This window comes from Eptesicus fuscus, chromosome 8 (genome assembly GCF_027574615.1).
Source record: "Eptesicus fuscus isolate TK198812 chromosome 8, DD_ASM_mEF_20220401, whole genome shotgun sequence".
Classification (NCBI taxonomy): Eukaryota; Metazoa; Chordata; class Mammalia; order Chiroptera; family Vespertilionidae; genus Eptesicus; species Eptesicus fuscus.
In genome coordinates, this window is record NC_072480.1 from 91,716,973 (window position 1) to 91,741,705 (window position 24,733).

Below are 24,733 nucleotides of genomic sequence, written 5' to 3' on the forward strand. Positions count from 1 at the left end.
AAATTCATTCTTCTAAAGACACAGAGCATTAAAGAAATTAGAATTCTAAAATGTTCAACACTTCTATTACAGCTTACACACATAAATTAAATAATTACTGTATTAATGCATCAACACATTGAATGAATAATACCCTTATTCATTTTTTATGGCACTGAGAATGTCAAAATCAAAAACTTTTTAAACAAAAATTAGTCAAAATCTAATTTTACTCAATGTTGCTTTAAGTTTGTGCAATAGAGAAAGAAGAGAAAAGCAGTAGTTCTTTGTTTACTCTTATATTTTACGCGACCATCAAGGTCATTTGCAGATATCATTGAGAACTTAATCACTAGCTTGAGTCAGATTCTGTTCTTTTGTTCTAGTTACTTCTGATTCTATCATCTCAGGGTCATAGCCACACTGCTTTATGGTGCTTGCTTTTCCTACCCATCCATGTAGGAAACCAAACCATCCTAACCTGTGCTGTTCATACGGGAAGGACACTTAGGCAAAAAAACACAGAGCCGCTGCTTACTTTTCCTCAAGAAATGAACTTGTCAAATCTGTAGACTGACAGACTAGTAGGTGATAAGTAACCACTTAATGTCTCTGTATTTGTATTCTAGTCTACAAAATAATAGATACCAAATAACTTGTGGTTTTGAGGATTCCATGAGATGCAACATAAATTCTGAGGTATTGTACAAATATTTTATACAATAATGAGACTTTATTAGTAGATACTACAAATCTATCTGTCAAATTTTCCTAAAGTATTCAATCGGATATGTTTTTCATTTGTTTCAATGAACTATCATTACTAAAATGTATTTTAGAAGTCCCTTTTTTAAAATAGGTCTGATTATGATCCTCATGAGAATACTAATCTTGTTATATTACTGAAGTTAATCAACATTAATTCTCAAAATTTGAGATATTCCCAATAGGTATACTTAAGTTTAAATTTAAGAATAGTTTCTTTCGCCCAGCCAATATGATTCAGTGGTTGAGAATTGACCTATGAACCAGGAGGTCATGGTTGGATTCCAAGTCAGGGCACATGCCCCGGTTACAGGCTCGATCCCCAATAGGAGGCAGCCAATCAGTGACTCTCTCTCATCATTGATGTTTCTATCGCTCTCTCCATCTCCCTTCTTCTCTGAAATCAATATATATATATATTTTTAAAGAATAATTTATTTTTAAGGAAGGTGCTTAGATGGTGAGAATTTATTTTTAAGGAAGGTTCTTAGATGATGATTTAAATACTGAATTTTAGCTACTTTTATATATAAACTAGAGGCCCAGTGCAAAAAATTCATGCATTGTGAGGGGGGGGGTGTCCCTCAGCCCAGCCTGTGCCCTTGGGGGATGTCTGACTGCCAGTTTAGGCCCCAGGCCTAAACCGGCAGTTGGATATCCCTCTTGCAGTTCTGGACACTGCATGCACCAGTGACCATACTTTTCATACAGGTGAAAGGCATCTTGCTGTTGTATGGGCAGCTACTTTTTTTGCCCTGATTATAAAAAGTAGTACATAACATGATTCTTCTGAGGCAGTAGTACCATTGTCCCCATCTTATGGGTGGAAAAACTGAAGCAGAGAGAAGTTAAGTAATTGGCTTTGTCACACAGTTATAAGTGTCAGAATCAGGGCTGACCACAAAATGTGCAAGCCAGAGTCCATGCATGTCATCGCTATATCATCTTGTTTTTTCGGTGTTAGAGTAGCCTTGCCAGATTTTAATTTTGAAATCTAAGAGACTGTTCCAATATATAGGGTAGGGTCCCTAAGCGTGGCTGGTGATCAGGGCCAATCTGTGGGGCAACTGGCAGGCAGGGCGATCGGGGGGCCCCTGGGGGCACCCACCTTGGCTGGTGGCCTGGCGCTGCCCACTAGCCGGCCCCGCCCCCTGATTGCCACTGCTGGTCATCACCCTCTCAGGGGGGCAGTGTGCATCATAGTAACCAGCTGTTGTGTCTTTCGGTCAATTTGCATATTAGTATTTTATAATATAGGATAGTCATATTTTTATAATATATTAAATATTTTATCATTTTTCTCTTCCCACCAAGAGGACTGATGGAGATATATTTAAATCAAATTTAATTTTTATTCAAGAATTCTCTTGTACATAGAGGCACTCTCAATAAGGACACATATTAATAATGTGGTGGTAATTTTTTATTCATTCAATCAAGCAGTCTATCAGGAAATATTTCTTGAGTCCTTACTGGGAATACCAAAGCCTGCCCAGAAAGTACTCAAAGTCTAAGAGAAGCGACAAAGTAATGTCATTGAAAAACTGGAAAAGAAGATACTAGAGAGCAGTGTACTATGGAGAAAGGTAGAATTAGAGTGAGTACTATTCATTAGCAGTTACATGCAAATCATTTTGAAGAAGCTTTTGAAATATCAGCCTTTGAGCAAGAATCCAAGTAAGCCTACAAACCTTAGAGGCTTATTTGCAACTAGAGGCCCAGTGCATGAAAATCTGTGCACTTGGGGGGGTGGTCCCTCAGCCCGGCCTGAGCCCTCTCCCAGTCTGGGACCCCTCGAGAGATGTCCACCTGCCAGCTTAGGCCCGGTCCCTGTGGGGAGCAGGCCTAAGCTAGCAGTCGGACATCCTTAGCGCTGCTGCAGAGGCAAGAGAGGCTCCTGCCACTTCCGCTGTGCTCACAGCCTTCAGCCCGGCTTGTGGCTGAGCAGATCTCCCCCTGTGGGAGCGGACTGACCACCAGGGGGCAGCTCCTGCATTGAGCGTCTGCCTCATAGTGGTCAGTGCGTGGTGTCAGATCAACCAGTCATTCCCAGTAATTCTGCCTTTAGGGTCAATTTGCATATTACCGTACTTTCTGGCATATAAGATGACTGGGCATATAAGATTTTCCTGGGTTAAAAAGTCGTTTTATACGCTGGAAAATAAAGTATATTGGACTATATTGATGGGATTAGATATAATGGATTAGATATATTGGACTACCGTATTTTACGGCGTATAAGATGACGTTTTAACCCAGGAAAATCTTATATGCCCAGTCGTCTTATACGCCGGAAAATATGGTACCCTTTTATAGGATTACCCTTTTATAGGATTTCAACTCCAAGCTTTCTATTGCATGCCTAATGCACAAATGCTGAAAAGATTTCAACACACTTTTATTCAGCTCAATGTCTGCTAGCCAATAAATATATGGAGTGCTGGATGCTATCCTAAGAAGTGGAAATAGTTTTAGAAGAAACAGATACAGCCTTTTCCTGTGTAGTTAATGGTAGAGCTGAAAAGACAGATATTAAACTATTTCAAAATAGTTACGTCATTTAAACTGTGCAGAGTGTTGGAAAAAGACATAAGATGCTCTGGAAGAGAATTATCATATTTTAATAATCATATTGTTATTTGAGAAAATGTAGCCTGTTTCGTTTTTAGAAAAATAAAGTGACCAAAATATAAACATGCTGCAAAACCATCCTGAAAGCCTCACTTGTATGTTGTGGGTAAACCTCACACACGAGCTACCTGTGAACATGTTTTGGTATTGTTGGTAGAGACTTCGGGAAGGTAATTTTTGTCTAGTCCTTTGAACTTGTAACTTTTGTCTAGTTCAGAATCTGACAGGTAACTGGAAATTCTGAACAGTTCAGGACTGCAGGGGCTTTGACTCATCTGTTGTGTTTTCTAAGTGGCTAACAAGTCATCCTTTGATCTCTGAAGGAGTTCATCAGGTAGGAGGCAGGGATTAATCACTGGGTTTATATCTAGTTTTCCCACTGAAAAACACCATAAATTATGTAAAAGCCAACTTAACAAATGTATCAATTTGACATTGAACCAAGTAAATGTTTCTAAGTGTTTGCCTCAAAATCATATCATAATGCTCTAAAGAACCATAAACTTTACTATGAAAGAAAAGTTGACAGTTACATTTTAGGAAAAAAAAAATTCTTTTGAAATGCACTAAAGAGAAAATTAGTGAAATAGAAAAGTGAGAGTTTTAAATAAAGCAGATTTTTTAAGTGAAACTAGGTAGAACTGTCTCCAAACTCTTCAGAATGGCTGGGAGGAGTTTGGTAAACACCATTACATGACATGGCAACAGGAATCTGTTTGGGGGACAGTCGGTCAGATATCAAGTTTATATCCTGCCAGTTTATAACACATGCTCATTTAAACATTTGGCTAGGGGGCCAGATCATAGCATATCTATAACCGTGCCTGCTACTTTTCAAAAAACAAAAACTTAAGAAATAAAGGAATTTTTTTTCCTTTTCTTATTTTAATTGTAGAAATAATTTATTCTTACTGATAAAAATCAAATATAGGGAGTTCTAGTTTCTATGGAAATACGACAGCCGCTTAATTCTTCATTTTCCCACATTTCTGGCTGAATAACATATGTGAACATGAAATGTATTTAAATATCCATAAGCTACATTGTCATAGATGTGGAGACAGAGACAACCACGCATTCTAAATAGTCAGTGCTGCCAAAGGCAAAGACAGACAAAAAGCCCACAAGGGCAAGCTGTGAGGAAGAGCAAAAGTTCAGAATATGGATATGGGAAGACCTCAGAAGGCTTAGTGAAATATTCCACCCAAAAGGAAGAGACCCTACCTGTGAGGACCTGTTTGAGAACTGAACAGAGTAAGATCACTAAGAAAGGGCAGAGAGAGTAAGTTCAGAAAGTGCCTGGTGTGTGGACAGTGAAAAAGTTAGCTTGATTTGAAAAGCTGCAGCAAAATCCAATTTCTAAAAGTGAATCCAATATTTTGGAAGACAAAGAATGTGAAGAGATCTGGGGAGCTTGGGGCAGGTGAAAGTAACTCTCCTGTATTCGTCTGAGCTCTGGAAGCCAGAGAAAAGGTGACCACCGAGAGGGGCCATGCGTCACTGCCCACGCTGAAATAACACTGAAGTAACCCAGGATATGACTCTGACATATTCCCCACCTTGCTCCCAAAACACACTCCTGGACCCCTCAGCTGCTAGACAAGGAAAGTCCATCTCCTAAAATGTGAATAAAATGAGAGTAAAATCCTCTCCCTACATGCAAAGATTCGGGGTGCTCTGTTTGTTTTGTTCCTTTTAAATCTCCTATATCCTTACTGATTTCTTGGTCTGCTATTTTATTAGTTATTAAAAGAGCTGTATAGAACTCTATAAGAAAATGATGAAAAAGAACAGTGTAACTTTCCTTCAGATGATGTAAACTCACTAGAAAAAGTATTTCCAAAAAGTTAATGAAAAATTATAACATCCTGAACATAAAGAAGAAACAGGAAAGAAAGAAATTATTGACTAAAATTGTAGCTATTTAGAAAAACCAAAAGGCAAAATAATAACTCAGAGAAGAAATTAAGAGCATATCCAATGAACAGGAACATAATAATAGCACAAATTTGACAATACAAGGAAAGAATTAAAGAAACAAATTCCACTCAGAAGTGAAGATTAAATTACAAAGAGCATAGGTGAGAATAGACACCATAATAAAAGGTACAGGGAAAAAGAAACAAAGAAAGAAAGAGAGAAAAAGGTTATAAAGTGATATGACAGAAAAAGATCTAATATGTGTCTAATTGATACCCCTAAAAGGCAATGTAAATAAATCAACAAATAGTAGAATAACATCAATATTTCAAACCGGAATGAAAAGAATACCTGAAGCCAGACTGACTATAAGCCATGGACATAGATTTTGCTGTCCTCCATGGTTCTAGAAGAATCTTATGGAGGGACTTTTTGAATTGGTTCCAGGTTTTTGAGAATTTATTCTCTAACCTGATTAGATTCAAAAGTAATAATACCCTGTACATGCCAGCCGCTGGGGAGAGGTCAATGGGGGGAAAAGGAGACTCATGTAATACTTTAAACAATAAAGAATTTAAAATTTTTTAAAGTACTAATAACTTTTTCCAGAAATAAAGAGGGTACTGGTAGTCCATAGTATGATGTTGCAATAGAAATATGGAAAATATTGCCAGTAGATCATCCAAATCAAATATTTAGAGAAAGCAAGGTTCTGAGTGACCATGCATTTGCTACCTTACCTTTGAAATATTTTAGTCAAACTAAGGAGTATAATGACATTGACTGATTGTTCCTACTGGAGGATGAGAGGCCATGTACAGAGAATCCCACCGTCCCAACCAGCTACAGAACGGTGAGCTAAATGAAATGATTGCTGTTTTAAGCTACTAAGTTTAGGGATGGTTTGTTACACAATAAAAGCTAACTGCTATAGTTACACTATACAAAAATTAATTCCAGTTATCCTATATAATAGAAGGCAAATATGCAAATTGACCAAACGGTGGAACGACCAGTCGCTATGATGCACACTGACCATCAGGGGGCAGACACTCAACACAGGAGCTGCCCCCTGGTGGTCAGTGCCCTCCCACAGAGGGAGCGCCGCTCAGCCAGAATCCGGGCTCATGGCTGGCAAGCACAGCAGCGGTGGCAGGAGCCTCTCCCACCTCCACAGCAGCACTAAGGATGTCCGACTGCCGGCTAGGCCCGCTCTCCGTGGGGACCGGGCCTAAGCTGGCAGGTGGGCATACCCTGAGGGCTCCCAGACTGTGAGAGGGTGCAGGCCAGGCTGAGGGACCCCCCTGAGTGCACAAATTTTATGCACCAGGCCTCTAGTAAAAATAAATAAGCCATGGTCAAGCAATGTTCAGCATGGTGACTATACACTGAGTGGCCAGATTATTATGCGTTCAGAGATCATAATAATCTGGCCATTCAGTGTAGTTAATAATACTGTATTGCCTATATGAAAGTGGCTGAAAGTAGCTCTTTAAAGTTCTCATCACAAGAAAAATTTTTGTAACTGTGAATGGTGACAGGTGTTAACTAGATTTATAGTGGTAATCATTTTGTAATTTATATAGATATAAAATTATTATGCTGTACACCTGAAACTAATATAATGCTTTATAGCAATTATACTTCAATTAAAAATTAATTCCGGATGGATTTTAGATCTAAAAGTGAACAATAAATCACTAAAGCTTCCAGAACAGCATGAGCCAATAGAAGTGTCTGTGATAATGAAAGTATTCTATATTTGCTTTGTCCAATAGGGTAGACACTAAGCCACCTGTAGCTACTGAGCACTTGAAATTTAACTTGTTTAAATAGCTATATGTAGCTAGTTTCTATACTTTTGACAGTGTAGTTCTAAAAGAAAACAATAATTCTTATCTTCAGGAATTTGGGGTAAGAAAAATCTATATACAGGATAAAGAAAAGCAGTAGCTAAATTGGAAAACATTAATTAACCAGTCTACATAAAACTTAAGATTTTTATTTGTCAAAAGATGTCATTAAAAATGCAAACAAACAAGCTATAGTGTGAGGTAATATAATTAAAACACATATAGCCAACAAAATATAAAGAACTAGTAAAAATAAATTAGAAAAAATCCGATAGATTAGCTAACACCTTGAACAGTCAAAGAGGAGGATATCCAAATGTCCAATAAACATATGAGATTGGGCCTAAACTGGCAGTCGGACATCCCTCTCACAATCCAGAACTGCTGGCTCCCAACTGCTTGCCTGCCTGCCTTCCTGATTGTCCCTATCCGCTTCTGCCTGCCAGTCTGATCACCCCCTAACCACTCCCCTGCCAGCCTGATTGATGCCTAACTGCTCCCCTGCCAGCCTGTTTGCCCCTAACTGCCCTCCCCTGCAGGCCCGGTTGCCCCCAACTTCCCTCCTCTGCTGGCCTGGTAACCCCTAACTGCCCTCCCCTATAGGCTTGATCACCCCCAACTGCCCTCCCTTGCAGGCCTGGTTCCTCCCAACTGCCCTCCCCTGCTGGCCTGATCACCCACAACTGCCCTCCGTTGCAGGCCTGGTCCCTCCCAACTGCTCTCCCCTGCTGGCCATCTTGTGGTGGCCATCTTGTGTCCACATGGGGGTAGCCATCTTTGACCACATGGGGGCAACCATCTTGTGTGTTGGAGTGATGGTCAATTTGCATATTACTCTTTTATTAGATAGGATATATAATCCTACTTTACCTACTACATAATTTCCAAATATGGCCATAGTTTACCTATCCACTCTTCCATTGATGAACATTCAGTCTGTTTCCTATTTTTCACCATTGCAAAACACTGATGAAATGAATACTCCATATCTGTCTTTATTTACATATGAAAATTATCACACATTTACCTCTAAAATGTGCACAGAATAAATAAGGAATCATCTGATAACCTGTTTTGGAAGGAAGCTATAACCACTTACTATGTTTACCTACAGGGAAGAATCATTCAGCTTACCTCTCTATAGCATTGACAAAAGATAAACATTTAAATCTCCCTCGCTCCCTAATGTTATATCTAGATGGAAGCAATTATTTTTTTCTTCTAAGTAAAAAAATGAATTATCATGTTTGGCATTGTAAGTTGGTGATCTAGTTTCATTTTTTTGCATGTATCTGACCAAATTTCCAATGAATAACTCATTTCCAATGAATCACTCAGTTTTATAGATCACTTTTAAATTCATACACTTTTTTAAAAATAGCTTGCTGTATCTCATAGGGAATACTTAGTTACTCATCTATCAGAGTTCACTAAAATTTCCATGTTTGAATTAAAAGAAGTTAAGCAAATTTTGTTTAATTAAAAAAAAAGCTTTTATATTTATTTGAGAAATTGACAAACATTTTAACAACAGATTCACCTAAAAAACCCACAATGTATAAGTATTTATGGTATCATTAAGACATAACCGTTCTGTAACTAATGAAAATGTTGTCATTACTGACCCAGCAACCACAGTATTTTTTGACAGATTCCTTATTTTTTATTTTAAATAAGTTTTAAAATCTTTTTGATAACTTTTTTGTGGATTCCATAGTATCCTTTTTTTACATAAAAATGGAGCATTGATAATGCCATTATAATCAAAATATATATCTAAAAGAAAACTCTTAGTAAGAGTTTCCACCAAAACTATCCCACTCCCTCGTTTTTATATGTTAACATTTTTAAAATCTTGTTTTTCACTAAGTCATTCAAGTAAAGGCCTTAATAATAATAACAAACTTAAAATCCCACAATGTCACCTATTGAAGAGAACTCCACATTCAGTATAATTACTTTTAAAATAATACAAATACTCTATAATTACAAAATGCATGTTTAAAAATTCCTCCATTGCCCATCGGCCATGGCTCAGTAATCGAGTGTCCACCTATGAGCTAGGAGGTCATGGTTTGATTCCCAGGTTGCGACTCAATCCCTGGTGCGGGGCATGCAGGAGGCAGCCAGTCAATGATTCTCTCCCATCATTGAAGTTTCTATCTCTTTCTCCCTCTCCCTTCCTCTCTGAAATCAATAAAATTATACATTTTTTAAAAGTTTCTCCATTAAACATTATAGTTGGTATCTGAACATCTCCCACAAGTAAAATACTTTTAGAATATGCCACTTAAAATATTTTATCACTCTCTGATGAGAGGGGTCATTAACATAATTATGATTAAAGAGCATTTTCAATAGAACACTTTCAGTATAGATTATGTTTAATATAATTATTCCTAATTTCCATATTGTCTAAAAACAATTCTTTATGAGAGGTGCTCAAGTTATATAGTTTTAAAATTTTATACAGAATAATAAGTTAGTAGTGCTTTTGAACAGAGATAATTGAATAGAATACTAGCAACCTAGCTGTCACCCAGTATTACTCAGAGTAAATTGTTTATTAAGACAAAAATGAATATGTATTTTTTTTCCTCCGGATCCCTCTACTGAAAAATCTAAGTTGAGGGACAAATTTCTATAGAATCAATTTGTTTTCCATAAAGTCGGGCTATGATGCCAGAAAAAAAAAATTAATATGTATTGAAAAACTTCCCCTCTGTATCCAAAGGCTCTGACCTAATTTCTGGGCACCCTGCCACATTTCTAGTCATTCAGTTAGATGAGTCAGCGCTCCCTGGGCCTTCCTCTGGCTGGATCTGCCGAGAGACCTAAACCTCTCCATCTCCTGGCAGACATCCTCAGTGATGTCCTCACTTAATGTAAAAGCGAGGCTCCTTCGAGCTGAAGATGAGGACTCAAGAGAACAAAGCGTTCTCGCTCCATTTCATCATTTTCCTTCACCTTGGGCTGCTTGCCAGTGACTGACCAACCACTCCGTGTACAGTTAGGTAACTACCGTCATTCACAGGTCAATGGCTATTCCCTTCTCTCAGTAATAACAATACTTATCTCCCAGATAAAAGAGGAGGTCATTCAATGAGGTAGATTCTGCCTTCTGATGCTTTTCATTGCATAAGAAGTAGGCCAAAAAAATTATGAAAGGGCTTTGTCTGATGTTAGCCTTTCTGCCCTATTCACCTCAGAACTCCCTCTTTTCCTTGAAAACCATAATTTCCAGAAAAATCTAGGATCTCGTTTATGGATAGCAAAGGAAGATGGGCAAACCACATAAGATCACTTAAGGGGCAAGGAGAATTAGCTAATTGAACAAAGCTTATTCAATTCTGATGATCAATTAGTAATTTTGCAATAAAATAATGAAAATGTGCCAACTTATATTCACATGGGTGCATTATTTCCTGTGTGTGTGTGTGTGTGTGTGTGTGTGTGTGTGTGTATTCACACACAGTTTATCAGGTACTATGGTAATCATTTTTTCAGAATCTCATTCAATTCTCACAAAACTCTGTGAAGCAAATGTTACTATCCTCTTTTTGCAGATGAGAAAATTTAAGCAGGAAAAGGTGATATAACTTACCAATACTACACAGAGAATGAAGAGCTTGGGCCACTCTTCTTACCTTGGCCTGTCTGATTTCAAAGTTTATACTCCTGCTACTAAATGATCTTTTGTCCCTTACACCTCTCTTACAGTTTTGCATATCCTTTAAAACACAGTCCAATTCTTTCTCTCTTTTTTTAAAACAAAATCCAACAACTTTTATTGTTTAAAGTATTACGTGTCTCCTTTTTCCCCCAATTAACGCCACCCAGGCACTTCCACTCCCGAGGGCAAGCCCCCACAGCCCCAGTGTCTGTGTCCATTGGCTATGCTAATATGCATGCATACAAGTCCTTTGCTTGCTCTCTAACCCCTCCTCCCCTGACTTCTCCCCAAGGTTGGATGGACTGCTCAGTACTACCTTGTCTCTGCATTCATTTTTGTTCATCAGTTTATGTTGATCATTATATCCCACAAATGAGTGAGATCATGCAATACTTACCTTTCTCCAACTGTCTTATTTCACTTAGCATAATGCTCTCCAGTTCCATCCATGCTGTTGCAAATGGTAAAAGTTCCTTCTTTTTTATAGCATAGTATTCTATTGTGTAGATGTACCACAGTTTTCTAATCCACTCATCTGCTGATGGATACTAAGGTTGTTTCCAGATCTTAGCTATGGTGAATTGTGCTGCTATGAACATAGGGGTGCATATATCCTTCCTGATTGGTGTTTCTGGTTTCTTGGGATATAGTCCTAGAAGTGGGATTACTGGGTCCAATGGGAGTTCCATTTTTAACTTTGTGAGGAAACTCCATACTGCTTTCCACAGTGGCTGCACCAGTCTGCATTCCCACCAGCAGTGCATGAGGGTTCCTTTTTCTCCACATCCTCGCCAGCACTTGTCATTTGTTGATTTGTTAATGATAGCCATTCTGACAGGTGTGAGATTGTACCTCATTGTTGTTTTGATTTGCATCTCTCGGATGATTAGTGACTTTGAGCATGTTTTCATATGTCTCTTGGCCTTCTGTATGTCCTCTTTCAAAATGGTCCTTTGCCCATTTTTTTATTGGATTATTTATCTTCCTTTTGTTAAGTTGTATGAGTTCCCTGTAAATTTTGGAGATAAATCCCTTATCTGAAATAGCATTGGCAAATATGTTCTCCCATGCAGTGGGCTTTCTTGTTGTTTTATTGATGGTTTCTTTTGCTATGCAGAAGCTTTTTATTTTGATGTAGTGTCATTTGTTTATTTTCTCCTTAGTTTCCATTGCCCTAGGAGCTATATTGTTAAAGATATTGCTACGACCTATGTCTGATATTTTGCTGCCTATGGAGTCTTCTAAGATTTTTATGGTTTCCCATCTTACATTTAAGTCCTATAACCATTTTGAGTTTGTTTTTGTGTATGGTGTTGTAAGTTGGTGATCTAGTTTCATTTTTTTGCATGTATCTGATCAAATTTCCCAGCACCATTTATTAAAAAGACTATCTTGCCTCCATTGTATGCTCTTGCCTCCTTTGTCAAATATTAATTGAGCATAATGGCCTGGGTCTATTTCTGAGTTCTCTGTTCTGTTCCATTGGTCTATATGTCTGCAATTCTTTCTCTTAAAACATCTCCCAGAATCCCCTCTCAATCAGAAGTGAACTTTCCAGCTATATACTAGTATGCCCAGAGCATTTTGGTTTGCTTGGCCATTAGCAGTATGTATACTCACCTGCCTAATGTTAGAGTATGTCTCCATGCCACCACTAGATTGAGCTGCTCCTGAGCAGGATTTAAGCCCCATCTTCACATCACCAACAGAGCTTCACACAGTGACTACAGAGGTTCTCTGCTGAATTTAGTTGAATCATCATAGCGAACAAATAGAACCACCTGAGTAGCTTTTTCCTAAAGTCAGAGAGGCTGTCTTCATGATGGGCATTTAGGTCCATCCTGCAAATCGGTGGGAGGCTGCTAGACATCAACACCCCTGCAATCTCACGTGGGAGTAAATTATGAGAATGCCAAGAATACAGTACACACATTGATAAACTCTAGAAATGCTCCAGTTTAATAAACCCATTAAGTCTAAAACTTCTTATTGAAACACTCAAACAAATTTTAAAATTTAAGAATTGCCATCTCACGTAATAAAATGTATTGTCCTGGACTCTGTCTATTTATTCTGAAGAAAGACTCTAGTTGTGTGGTCTGCTGTAGGAAGTTTACTATCATTTTATAACTCCATTAAAATTGAAAATGGATTTCCAAAAGTAAAAAAGCAGTATCTACCAATTGCTTCATGTGAACCTGTCTAAAGGAGAAAGAACATTGATAACCATGTATTCAATATACAAGAGACTTTTAAGATTATCTTAGATAGGCAATTTGCCTCTTTAACTTCATACATTTATGTTGTATCATATGGAGTATAGAGTCTTATAAGAATGCATATTTTTAAATCAAAGTCATTGAAAGAGATCATAGAGGATTTTAAAGAAACATTATTATTTTAATGACCTCATCATATCAAGTAGTAAAATCTGTGACTAGAATCAAATGACTTGGGTTCAAATTTCAGCTTTGCTACCTACTAACTGGGTGATTTTGAGAAAAGCTCTTGACCTCTGTGTGCCTCTTATTTCCTCATTGATAAAATGGAGGTGATAATGGAACCTACCCCATGGTTCTTATGAGGATCATGAATATCCATGTGAAGTACTGGAAGAATAGCTGGAATATGGCATTTTAATTACTATTTTCTCTTAGTAGTAGTAGTAGTAAGAGCATTACAGTTCTTATTTTTAGTATTATCATCATTATATAAGGTGATTAACATAATACCTTGCTCATAGTTAAATACATAAATAAATTTAGTTTCTGTCATTATTGGTATTATTATTATTACTCACTGACAATAATAATATCCCTTTATTGTCCCAAAATATTTTTAACAATATTCAGTAAACAATTCAAATATTAATTAGTTTCATATTAGCAGCAGGCCAACAATTTATACATTTATTTAAATTGTTAATTTAACTTAATTATCTTTTTTTCTGTGTACACACACCATCAAATGAAGTGGTGGCCTTCAAAGTAGACCCACCTGAGTGCTAGTTTTCAAGTTGGACCTACTTGAATTCTCATCCTGGCTCTGCCGTCACTAGCTGTGGAACCTTGGGCAGACTGCTTTATAGTTTTCTCATCTGCAACAAGGATAAAATGGTGGCTGACTAGCTAAGGTCACTGTGAAGAATAGATGCAATAATCTATGCAGAATGTGGGTACAATGCCTATCATAGCTATGATGGGAGAAGAATTATAATGAAGTACCCTTTATAGTGCAATTTGTGACTTATAGTGTGATTTGTATAAAAAAGAAGTTGAGAAAATTTTACAATCAACCATTATTGCTTGTCTTCTGTGAAAAAAAAAATTTTAAGGTTATCAGGAAGCTCCAGATTAGTAATACTATAAAACTGCCATCTGCTCCTATATTTCTGCTTTTCTAGGGAGACTGCTTGTCCTTGGAAGTCTCATTGAAGCAAGTCAGAACTACCTGCTTCTCTTAAATCTGGGCTCCCAGCAGAAAATGAACCATGAATACACAGAACTAGACAGCTAAGGATCTCGGTAGGTATTCAGGAAGGCATCCCAGAACACCTTCCAAGCTAGCGCTGGTTCAATGTGAAAACACTGTACTTCCTGTTACATTATTATGAGGCTTTGAGATTAAAAAATATCAGAATATTTTCCTTACTTTGAACTATATATTAAACAGAATACATGACAGTATTATAAGAAGAGAATCCAAATAAAACAGCATTACACAAAGTGCAATATATTTTATTTTTATTTTCTTCTTTCAGTTGTTAAAAATAGAAGTCCAAAACCATTATTCTTGATAGGTAGCAGCAGTGATTCAAAGGTTATTTTGTGACTTTCCGTGATGGTCTCGCTGTCCCATAGGCATCTCAAGGGATGCAGCCCGGCACCAGAGTAAAGGACTGGGCAGCAGAAAGTGGTTGGATGTCAGCCTGCACTCACCTACACAACCTACACAAGCCCACTCAGGAGACCACATGGTTTCACAGATGCAGTCACATGGTTCTCTGGGAGTCGGACAGAACCAGACCAAAGCACTAAAGGGGCCAGAATTTCAGGTTCATGCCATTCTCTGGGCCATATAGCACAGGCCCTATGCACAAATCCCTGTATGGGCTTAAAGGTGATGATGTTGCCATTTCCAGAAACTCTGCAAAGGGTATGAATCAGGCTGTCTGTGATGGTTGGGGCAGTCTTATCTTAATATATGTATGCTACCACCTATTGTATCTTTTTATTCCTTTGGCTTCTGGAGGTTTCTTTCCTTTAAGGATCCCTATCAAAATATCTTTCCATTAAAACTCTCAGTGCCCCAGGCTGCATCCCAGGGTCTCTTAGAGTGTGGCCCAGGTATTTGTATTTTTCTCCACTTTCAAATTGCAACCAAGGTTGAGAACCACATGTCTAAGCTCATTATAGTAATTTCCCCTTCCCAGGAATGTTTCAGAAATAAACATGTGACCCAATCCTTAACACGCCTGAGAAGAAGTCTCTTCTAAATATATCAATCTAAAAACACTAAAAATTTAGGCTAAATACTCTCTGAAATAACATGTCCTTTTAAAGTATATTTGAAAAGATCCTCCTCCACTTACATTATTTTACATTAAGGGACTATAAAAATCTTTACAGACCTGTCTATTATGATGAGTTGCCTCATTGTGTAATGTATTTAGAGGTAAGAAAAGCTATCTGAAATGTGATTTTATACAGTAAAGTAATCTGTTCCTATGGAGGAAGCTCTGAATATCTCTCAGTATCTTTTGGCCACCCATGAACATCTCAGCATCCCTGACTACTAGAAAAAGTTAATAATATGTGAAGTATTTATCAAACTAAGTCTCAATTTCCTTAAGTAATTTTTCCTCTTATGGATGTAAACTGACTCTGAAGATAAAATAAATAAATAAAGTCTCTAACTTCTAATTCCAAAATGTATTGTCAACTCCTGTAAATTTCTACCTATCAAGTTAAGATCAAGAAAGTGAATGTTAGTGGGCTAGTTAACTGTCAACAATGTTGATTTGGTTCCAGTTTATGGACCCTGGTTTTCAAATAGGGAGTATCACATAAGAATGTTAACTGTGAAGGTGAAAACAAATCCCTATTCTCGACTTTCTTCTTTTATTCTTCCTTTATTTTTTTATTCTTTGTTGGACCTCCTTTATTCTTATTCTTTCTTTACCCCAAGTTGACCCCTGTCTGTCCCTTCGTCTGATTTCTCTATTTAGTGTCTCTCATCTCCTCTTTCTGCACTCTCCTTTTCAAGTCTCTTCATCTTTTTAAGACTCTCCTCTTTAAAGCCATCCTGTGCCTCCCCAATCCTGCCTTTGTCACCAGCACCCCCTTGGCCCCCCCCCACCCACACCCCGCCCCCAACACCACCATCACTGCATTCTCTTGTTACCTCCTCACTCTGGCACTCAAGGCCTGCCAGAGCTGGAGAAATGTGTAGTACTACCTGAGGACAGTCTTACCTTAACCTAGTTTTGCCTATCAAAAAAAAATAATTCAAGTCTTAATAGAGGCAACTGACCTTAGAGTTTTAGTCACTTCATGGAACAAACTTCCAAAAAATGCAAACCTAATCAGAGTCTCCTGTTTACTCTAGAACCAAATGCTTTTGTAATGTGTCAGGGATTTATTGCTCATGAATACCTCTCGAATGAGTGGGACTCCATTTCCCACATTAGGCTACTTAATGAGGGATTTAAAAATCCTTGGGGACAATGTTTAAAAGGAAGGAAAATAAAAACATCTAAATAATACAATATAATTAAAAGATGAAAAGTGTTGGAGTAATTACAGACTAGAAACAGAACTGAGTTGTAATGAATTACCTTGGAATCTAGCTAGATGGTGCTAGAGCATGTGTGTGGAGAATTGGGCCAGTACAGTTGCTGAGTGGAAATTACTAGTCAAATAGATGTTTCATATTTTTTTAGAGTATAGGACTCTGTTAGGAATGAAAGAGATTACCATAATTATAATTTCTAAATGTAACTCTTCTGAGAGTGATATTTTGCATCTTTGAAATGAAAGAGACACCCATTTATATATATTACATACCTTATTTGACCTTGAAGTAGGACCATCAACATTCACATTCAGAAGTTTCATCATTTTTAAAGCCTTTTTTTTATTTTAAGCCTTGCTCATTAATTAATAGTATCAACATGTTCCATGTATTTGTGAAATTCTTCAGCAGAGACAACTCCTTTAAAAATCCCAGGGATCTTTGGGATTTATAACATTCTGCCAGAAGCTTCTCTTTGATCAAAACTGGCAGTCACCCAGCTGATTTCTCAAGACATCTTTCCCTCCTTCCAAATCACACAATTTCCAACAGAGCAAATGCAAACACACCATTCAACTGCTTTACTTTGCACACATTTAGCCAAGTACTAACCGCTCTATAGCTAACTTTTTGTAACACGTAATTATTCTGTTTTAATTATTAATTCAATTTAATTGTTTACATCTTTTCAGGTACTTTGAAGTTGAAGATAGGCCACTTTCATTAGCAACCCCACTAAAGAGGCAATTACTCTGTGCTACTCTTATCTCAGTTACATTAATTTAAAATGAGTCACAGGCAAACTACCCAACAAAGAAATAATTTTAGTTGTTTGTTGTATTTAGAATTAGTACTTACTGTTTATATTTTCAATACTTTTATTTTTTTCAGAAAAAGGTTTTATTTTTTATTTAGTATTTTATCTTTTTCAGAAAATAATGTTTTAAAATTCTCTTCTATAGAACATGACGTAGACAGATAATTATCACTGCCTCCAATTTCCACTTGTAGAAACCAAGCAAGAATGACAGAATTGTCATCTGTATTCAGCATTTGAACACCTCTACTCTATAATCAATATAATAAATATCATATGTATACGGTATATTCACATGTCCATGCTCATACCCAGAGAATATGACTACTTCGTATTTATCTAACAAAAACAGTAAAATTAAAATATGTATCATTTGTAATACATACCCTCCAACTTTGTTCTTTAAAACCCAATGGAATCCCCATAAATGCCTCTTACTCTAAAATGCCACATTTCAGTTGCTGTTTTGGCTTAATCTTCTTGTCTTTATTTTTATTTTTTAATATATTTTTATTGATTTCAGAGAAGGGAGAGGGAGAGATAGAAACATCAGTGGTGAGAGAAAATCAATGATCGGCTGCCTCCTGCTAGCTCCCTACTGGGGATCGAACCCGCAACCCCGGCACGTGCCCTTGTCTGGAATTGAACCCGGGACTCTTCAGTGCCCAGGCCTATGCTCTATCCACTGAGCCAAACCGGCTAGGGCTCTTGTCTTTATTTTTAAGACTTCAATAGATACCCTACAATGGAAGGGAAGAGAGAGCAAAACAAAATTTTCTCCTGACCTTTCTCATGGAACTTGCCTATACATCAACATTCCTGTGCTCACAGAAGTGCTGATGAGCCAGCTGCACAACCCCCCAACCCCCAGTCCTAATCCCCTCCAGTGCATCTCTTTCCTCATTCATTCATTTAACATTTATTGATCACCCACTTTGAGCCAGGCACAGTACTAGGCAATGAGAATTCGAAGTGAATCGTAAGCAGTCCTCCAAGACCTCTAAACATTCACAGCTTAAAGTAGTTAGGCAGATACAATGCAATGAGATAAATGCCCTGATAGAGATATAGTGTGGGGAGAAAGGCAGAGTTCAAGGAGGCTTCCTCGAAGAGATGATGCCGGGTATAAGTCTTAACCAAAGACTAGGTGTTAACCAGGTAAAAACTGTGCCCCAAAGAAACCTAATTTTCTTGTAAGAGTCCAGAGAAGGAAATGGCAAAGACCAGGGGGAAAGAGAATTACCGAAAGAAAGCAGCTCGAGAATAACTTCCACTTACTCCATTCTCTAAACGACTTCCAAATTATGGAAGAGTAGATCACAGGCCTTAAATGCAATCTTCTTAACAGATGGGTAATATCCTATATGAATTTTATAACTTGGGCAAGTATATATTTGAGACTTTTTAAAAAAGGAAATTATAATTTACAGCGTTTTCCTAAGCATTAAATGAATGAATGCAATAAAAATATTCAGCATATTATAAACATTATCTCCCTACCACCTTCTGTCTACATTCCTCAATACCTAGAATAATACTGGATATGGAGTATGGAGAAAAACCATGAAGGATAAAGTATTGTATGTGAAGTCAGTAAAGTTTGTGTCCAACTCTACTAATTACCAAACTCTTTAACCTTGGATCAAATAAGTAACTTTTCTGAGCTACATTTAAACCATTAATAAAATTGGGATACAAGATCCCTCTATACCTCCATTGACAGGGTTGTTGTGAATATCAAATGAGATAACAAATATTACAGTGCTTAAATAAATAAAAGGCACTGTGTATGTTATACAGATTGAATAAAGACTGATGTTAATGTTTTTATTAGGTAGAATGTCAATAATGAATGTATGTGAAAGAGAGAGAAAAAGAGAGTGAAATACTACTAGAAAAGTGACTAATTTTGTCTTTTTTTGCTCTAGAATCAAGGTCAAAATAAATGTTATTTTATAACACAATGACTTTAAAAGTATAATACAGTAGAGGCCCAGTGCATGAAATTCGTGCACTCAGGAGGGTCCCTCAGCCCAGCCTGCACCCTCTCGCAGTCTGGGAGCCCTCAGAGGATATCCGACTGACGGCCAGACATCCTTAGCACTGCTGTGGAGGCAGGAGAGGCTCCCACCACCGCTTCTGCACTCACCAGCCGTGAGCCTGGCTTCTGGCTGAGCAGCGCTCCCCTTGTGGGAGTGCACTGACCATCAGGGGGCAGCTCCTGCATTGAGCATTTGCCCCCTGGTGGTCAGTGCGCATCATAGCAACCAGTCGTTCTGCCTTTCAGTCCGTTTGTATATTAGCCTTTTATGCCTGTGAGATCAGGCCGAAACGGGCTCTCCAACATCCCCCAAGGGGTCCCGGATTGGGAGAGGGTGCAGGCCAGGCCGAATAGAGCGTTGGCCTGCAGACTGAAAGGGCCTTAGTTCGATTCCAGTCTAGAGCACATGCCTGGCTTGCGGGCTCCATCCCCAGTAGAGCACATTGGAGGAGACAGCCAATCAATGATTCTCTCTCATCATAGATGTTTGTATCTCTCTCTCCCTCTTCCATCCTCTCTGAAATCAATAAAAATATATTTTAAAAAAATAGAATGTCTCTTAAAATCAATAAAGAAAAAGATAAATACCACATATATAAAAGTGACCAAGTGAGCCCTAACCAGTTTGGCTCAGTGGATAGAGCGTCAGCCTGTGAACTAAAGGGTCCCAGGTTCGATTCAGGTTAAGGGCATGTACCTTGGTTGTGGGCACATCCCCAGTAGGGGGTGTGCAGGAGGCAGCTGATCAATGTTTCCCTCTAATCGATGTTTCTAACTCTATCCCTCTCCCTTCCTCTCTGTAAAAAAATCAATAAAATATATATATTTTTTAAAAAGTGACCAAGTGATAAGCAAGAATATCACTAAAACAGAATACCCAAATGCCTAATTAAACTTTGAAAGTTTGATCAAATTTATTAGAAATAAAAATGCGAATTAAAATTAGGTAAAATTTATCTAATCAAATTGTTAAGCAAGAAAATAATTATAATAAAAAGATGGTTTTCTCACACCTTTCTGGTGAGAAAAATAAATTGGAGCCATCTGCCTGAATGGAATTTAAAAATACTATTCATGAGCTTTTTGTTGTTGTTGTTGTTAATCCTCACCTGAGGGTATTTTTCCATTGATTTTTAGGGAGAGTGGAAGAGAGAGGGGAAAACAGAGAGAAATATTGATGTGAGAGAAACACATTGATTGGTTACCTCCTGCACAAGCCCTGACCAGGGCCTGGGCCGGGGAGGAGCCTGCAACCAAGGTACGTGCCCTTGACCAGAATCGAACCTGGGACCCTTTGGTCCACAGTCCAACGCTCTATCCAATGGGTAAGCAATATATTTGTGAAGAACTTTTTGCACAGAACTATTTACCATCATAAAATGATGATAAACTAAAAGCCTAACCATGAGTTACTTCATTAATTATGATGCATTTATACAATCATATCATATATCATTAAAATCTGGTTTTGAAGGATTATTTAGTATAAGACAAATTAGGAAGCAAAATTATCTTTATGTTATTTTAATATGTATATATTTGTTTGGAAAAAAAGACTTGAAAAGAAAACAAGAAATGGCCCTAGCCAGTTTGGCTCAGTGGATAGAGTGTCGGCCAAAGGATTGAGGGTCCTGGGTTCGATTCCCATCAAGGACACGTACCTTGGTTACAGGTTCCCCGGCCCTGGTTGGCGTGCATGCAGGAGGTAACCAATCAATGTGTCTCTCTCATATTGATGTTTCTCTCTGTCTTGCCCTCTGCCTTCCACTCTCTCTAAAAATCAATGAAAAAAATATCCTTGGGTGAGGATTAACAAAAAAAAATAAAAACAACAATAAATTGTTATCAATTGTATCAGTTATCATGTGTAATAAATAGATAAGCTGTGTAACAAATTATCCCAAGATTTAGCAGCTTAAAAAAACATGTATTTATTATCTTATCATTTCTCTGAGTCAGGAATCCAGGCATAGCTTGCTGAGGCATCAGCTTCGGAGTCCCTCAGGAAGTTAAAATCACGTCATCAGCCAGGCCTGAGGTCTCCTCTGAAGGCTTGATTGGAGAAGGATCCGCTTTCAAGCTCACTTACAAGATTGTAGTCAGGACTCATTTCCTCGAGGGGTGTTGAACTAAGGGTTCTTTGCTGGCTGTTGTCAGAAGCCACCTTCATATCCTTGCTATGTGGGCCTCTCCAACATGGCAGCTTAGCAACTTCTTCTATGCCAACGTAGATCACAATCTTACGTTACTTAATCACAAAGTAACATCCCCTCAATGTTACTATCCTCTATTAGAATCAAGTTACTAAAGGGGAGGAATTCACAAAAGTAGGAATATCCAAGAGGTGGGAATCATTGAAGTTCATGTCAGAAGCTGTCTAGCACTTCAGTGAAATCCTCATTTTCTTCCTTACAGGTCTCCATTTTTACAAATAGTATTACAAACATATTTCATATACTAGAAAAAAATTGTTTGAAAGAAATATAATTAATTAGCTATCTTTAAGAAAGATATGTTATAAAATCGCCCTATGATGTAATAATTAAAATACACTTTATTTATACAGCTAGTATCCAGGACAGTTTAAACATATTAAAGAAGAAAGGAAGGGAGGATGGGAAGAATAGAGAAAAACAAGTGATTAATTACTGAAGACTTGGTAAACAACTGGTTTAAAAATATAAAAATTATGTCACTAGATTAAAATATCTTTTTAAATGAAAATTTTTCAGCTAGACATAGAGATATGAAAAAGGCAAAAATGTTAAATGCCAAGTAAGAAACATAAAATAAAACATACACCATTATGTTCTAAAGTAAGGGTTATGTCTACAACATTATAACTAAGCTTCAATTACACATTGAAGTAAAGGGATATTTTATTATATTGTTAATATTTTTGCAAATATAATTCCTATTGAAAAACTAATGAAACACCTTTAAAAAAATAAAATAATCTAGTTATACTTGACCAAAGCAGGAAGATGCAAATTATTTTCTCACCTTAGATTTTCACAAAATAAGTTTAAAAACAATCTGACTAATTAATAATGATTTTCTCTCTTTCCCACAACTGCTTTAAGATCAGTGAAATTATCCACATCTAAGGCGCTTTCCTCTTAGACTGAAAAGTGTCCTGACGCTGTATAAAATCTCGTATGAGGAGAAAACAGAGCTGCCTGTGAAAAGAAAAGACCTGTGTTTCAGGCCAGACAGTTTATCTGATTAAGGAAAGAGAAGAAGGTTTACAGTCAAAGATTAATTCTCCAGCACCACACAGTAAGCTCTCCCAACAAGATCTGTGTCACTCCAAACTTCATTCACAACAGTTGGGAAGACTTTTCCGTTCCTGGTGGGATAGCTGATTCTTGGTTGCATTTCCTTGGCCCAATCTCTTGCAAAATGCTGTGAACAAAAAACAAGTTAAACGTCCCTACTGCAAGTGCCTCACAATCAACAGTAGCGGCGTGAGCTGCTCTGCCCACAATACACATGTAAGTAACTGGAAGCTGATTTTACTAAATGAAATAAAACTACAATCTTTTTAATAAATGTATACACGATCCTTAGTAAGGGTCCTCTTCAAGAATTTATGAAAAATTAAACTATACAGAGTTTTAATGTTAATGAAATAAGCATAGGAAGTATAATTTGCTAAAGAAAATGATCATTACAAGAAGTGATAGGGGAATAAAACATAGTTTATATTGGATACAAAGCTGGTCATCTTTATAGTAGTATACAGGTATCCAAGAGTCTTTCTAAAATAGAGCTTCAGTTTTCCCTCTTAAGTTTAAAACACCAGTTACAGAAGTCAGAAATTGAATGCTGCTATGTGTCTTTTACCTACGAACATTATCTCTTGCCTACAAACATTAAAGATATTTAAGAAGTTAGAGTTCAAAGACCATAAAGAAAATGACTCCTATATTATAACAATGCCAAAGAGTTACTTTATCTTTATCTCAGCAATAACATGCAAAGACTTTTTCTAACATATAATGTTTCTCCTAAATTGCCTTCATTCAACTGGGTTTGTTTTAGGGTGGGATTTTTTTTTTTTTTATGTAACTAAGCTGAGATTGAATCACTATCAAAGCAGCTAGTGTAGTTCATCAGCTTAGTCACCAAACCAACCACAGACATTCCAAATGGGTGAACTGAAGTAAGAATTAAGCTTCAAACTGAAGTCAGGGCATCAATTATGTTAAAATATCCGGCTTTGCTTTTATGTGTGTTATATCAGTGACAGAACATGATTTATGACAAAACAAGATTTATGACCACTTTGTTCAAATTCATCAACACAGTTAGAAAGAAAAGACAGTGAAATAAAATTTATATTGACTTCTAGCTAATTCCAACAATTATCTTTTCTACCACCAGAGACCTCGCCCTGACCATTCCTATGTGCCTTCCTATTTAGTTCAGTCATGTCCCTATTTCCCAAATAATTTGGTATTAGGAATCTGAATTCAAAAATGCTTAGATTTGACTCATGGTTGTTCAACTCACTACTTATAAGACCAAAGGCCAAATATTTACAGTATGTATAAAACATAAGCAGTGGTAGTGTCTTTTGTACAGGAGTATTATGAGAGAATGCAGGTAAATTATTTAGCACAATGGCTTACATATATTAAGACATTTAATATTGTTTTGCAATGTTGATTATTGACTTCATTACATATATTGATGTAATAACTTCCTTTTGGTATCATCTTAGAGGTAATTTACCCTTATATCAGATTTCTAATACTCTTGCTTTAAATTTATTTCACCAAATCCCTTAAATAGCTTTGCTATTAAAAATTATTCAATGAAAAAAAATTATTCAATGAACAGACCTCATTGGGGAGGGGTATGGAGGGGTCAGGGAGAGATTAACCAAAGAATATATATGCATATATGCATAACCCATGGACATAGACAATAGTGTGGGGAAGGCTTTGGGTGAGGTGGGAATTGGGTAGAGGGGGACAAAAAAGGAGAAAGTTGGGGGACATGCTGGCAATAATAAAAAACATATTCAGTGAGATGTTTTATGTAAGCCTGATGGTAACTACAAGGAAAAATCTTTAGTAGATACACAATAGATAAAGAAAAAGGAATTAAAGAAGAAAACTACAAAACAAATCACACAGGAAGAGAGGAAGAAAGTAAGAAAGGAACTAAAACAGTCAGAGACCAATTAATAACAGTGAGTCTTTAAATGTAAAAATATTAAATTCTCCAATCAAAAGACACAGAGTGACTAAGTA

The 24,733-nt window shown here is 37.1% G+C and overlaps 1 long non-coding RNA gene across 1 annotated transcript in view; it reads left to right on the top strand.

The window, feature by feature from the left end:
• Positions 1–14,460, top strand: part of LOC114233260 (uncharacterized) — a 49,343-nt gene extending 34,883 nt beyond the window's left edge. Inside the window, exons 4-5 of the long non-coding RNA XR_003619410.2 lie at positions 609–678; positions 14,225–14,460. This is a non-coding gene — a long non-coding RNA (uncharacterized LOC114233260). The remainder of the gene's footprint in view (positions 1–608; positions 679–14,224) is intronic.
• Positions 14,461–24,733: the final 10,273 nt, after the last annotated feature.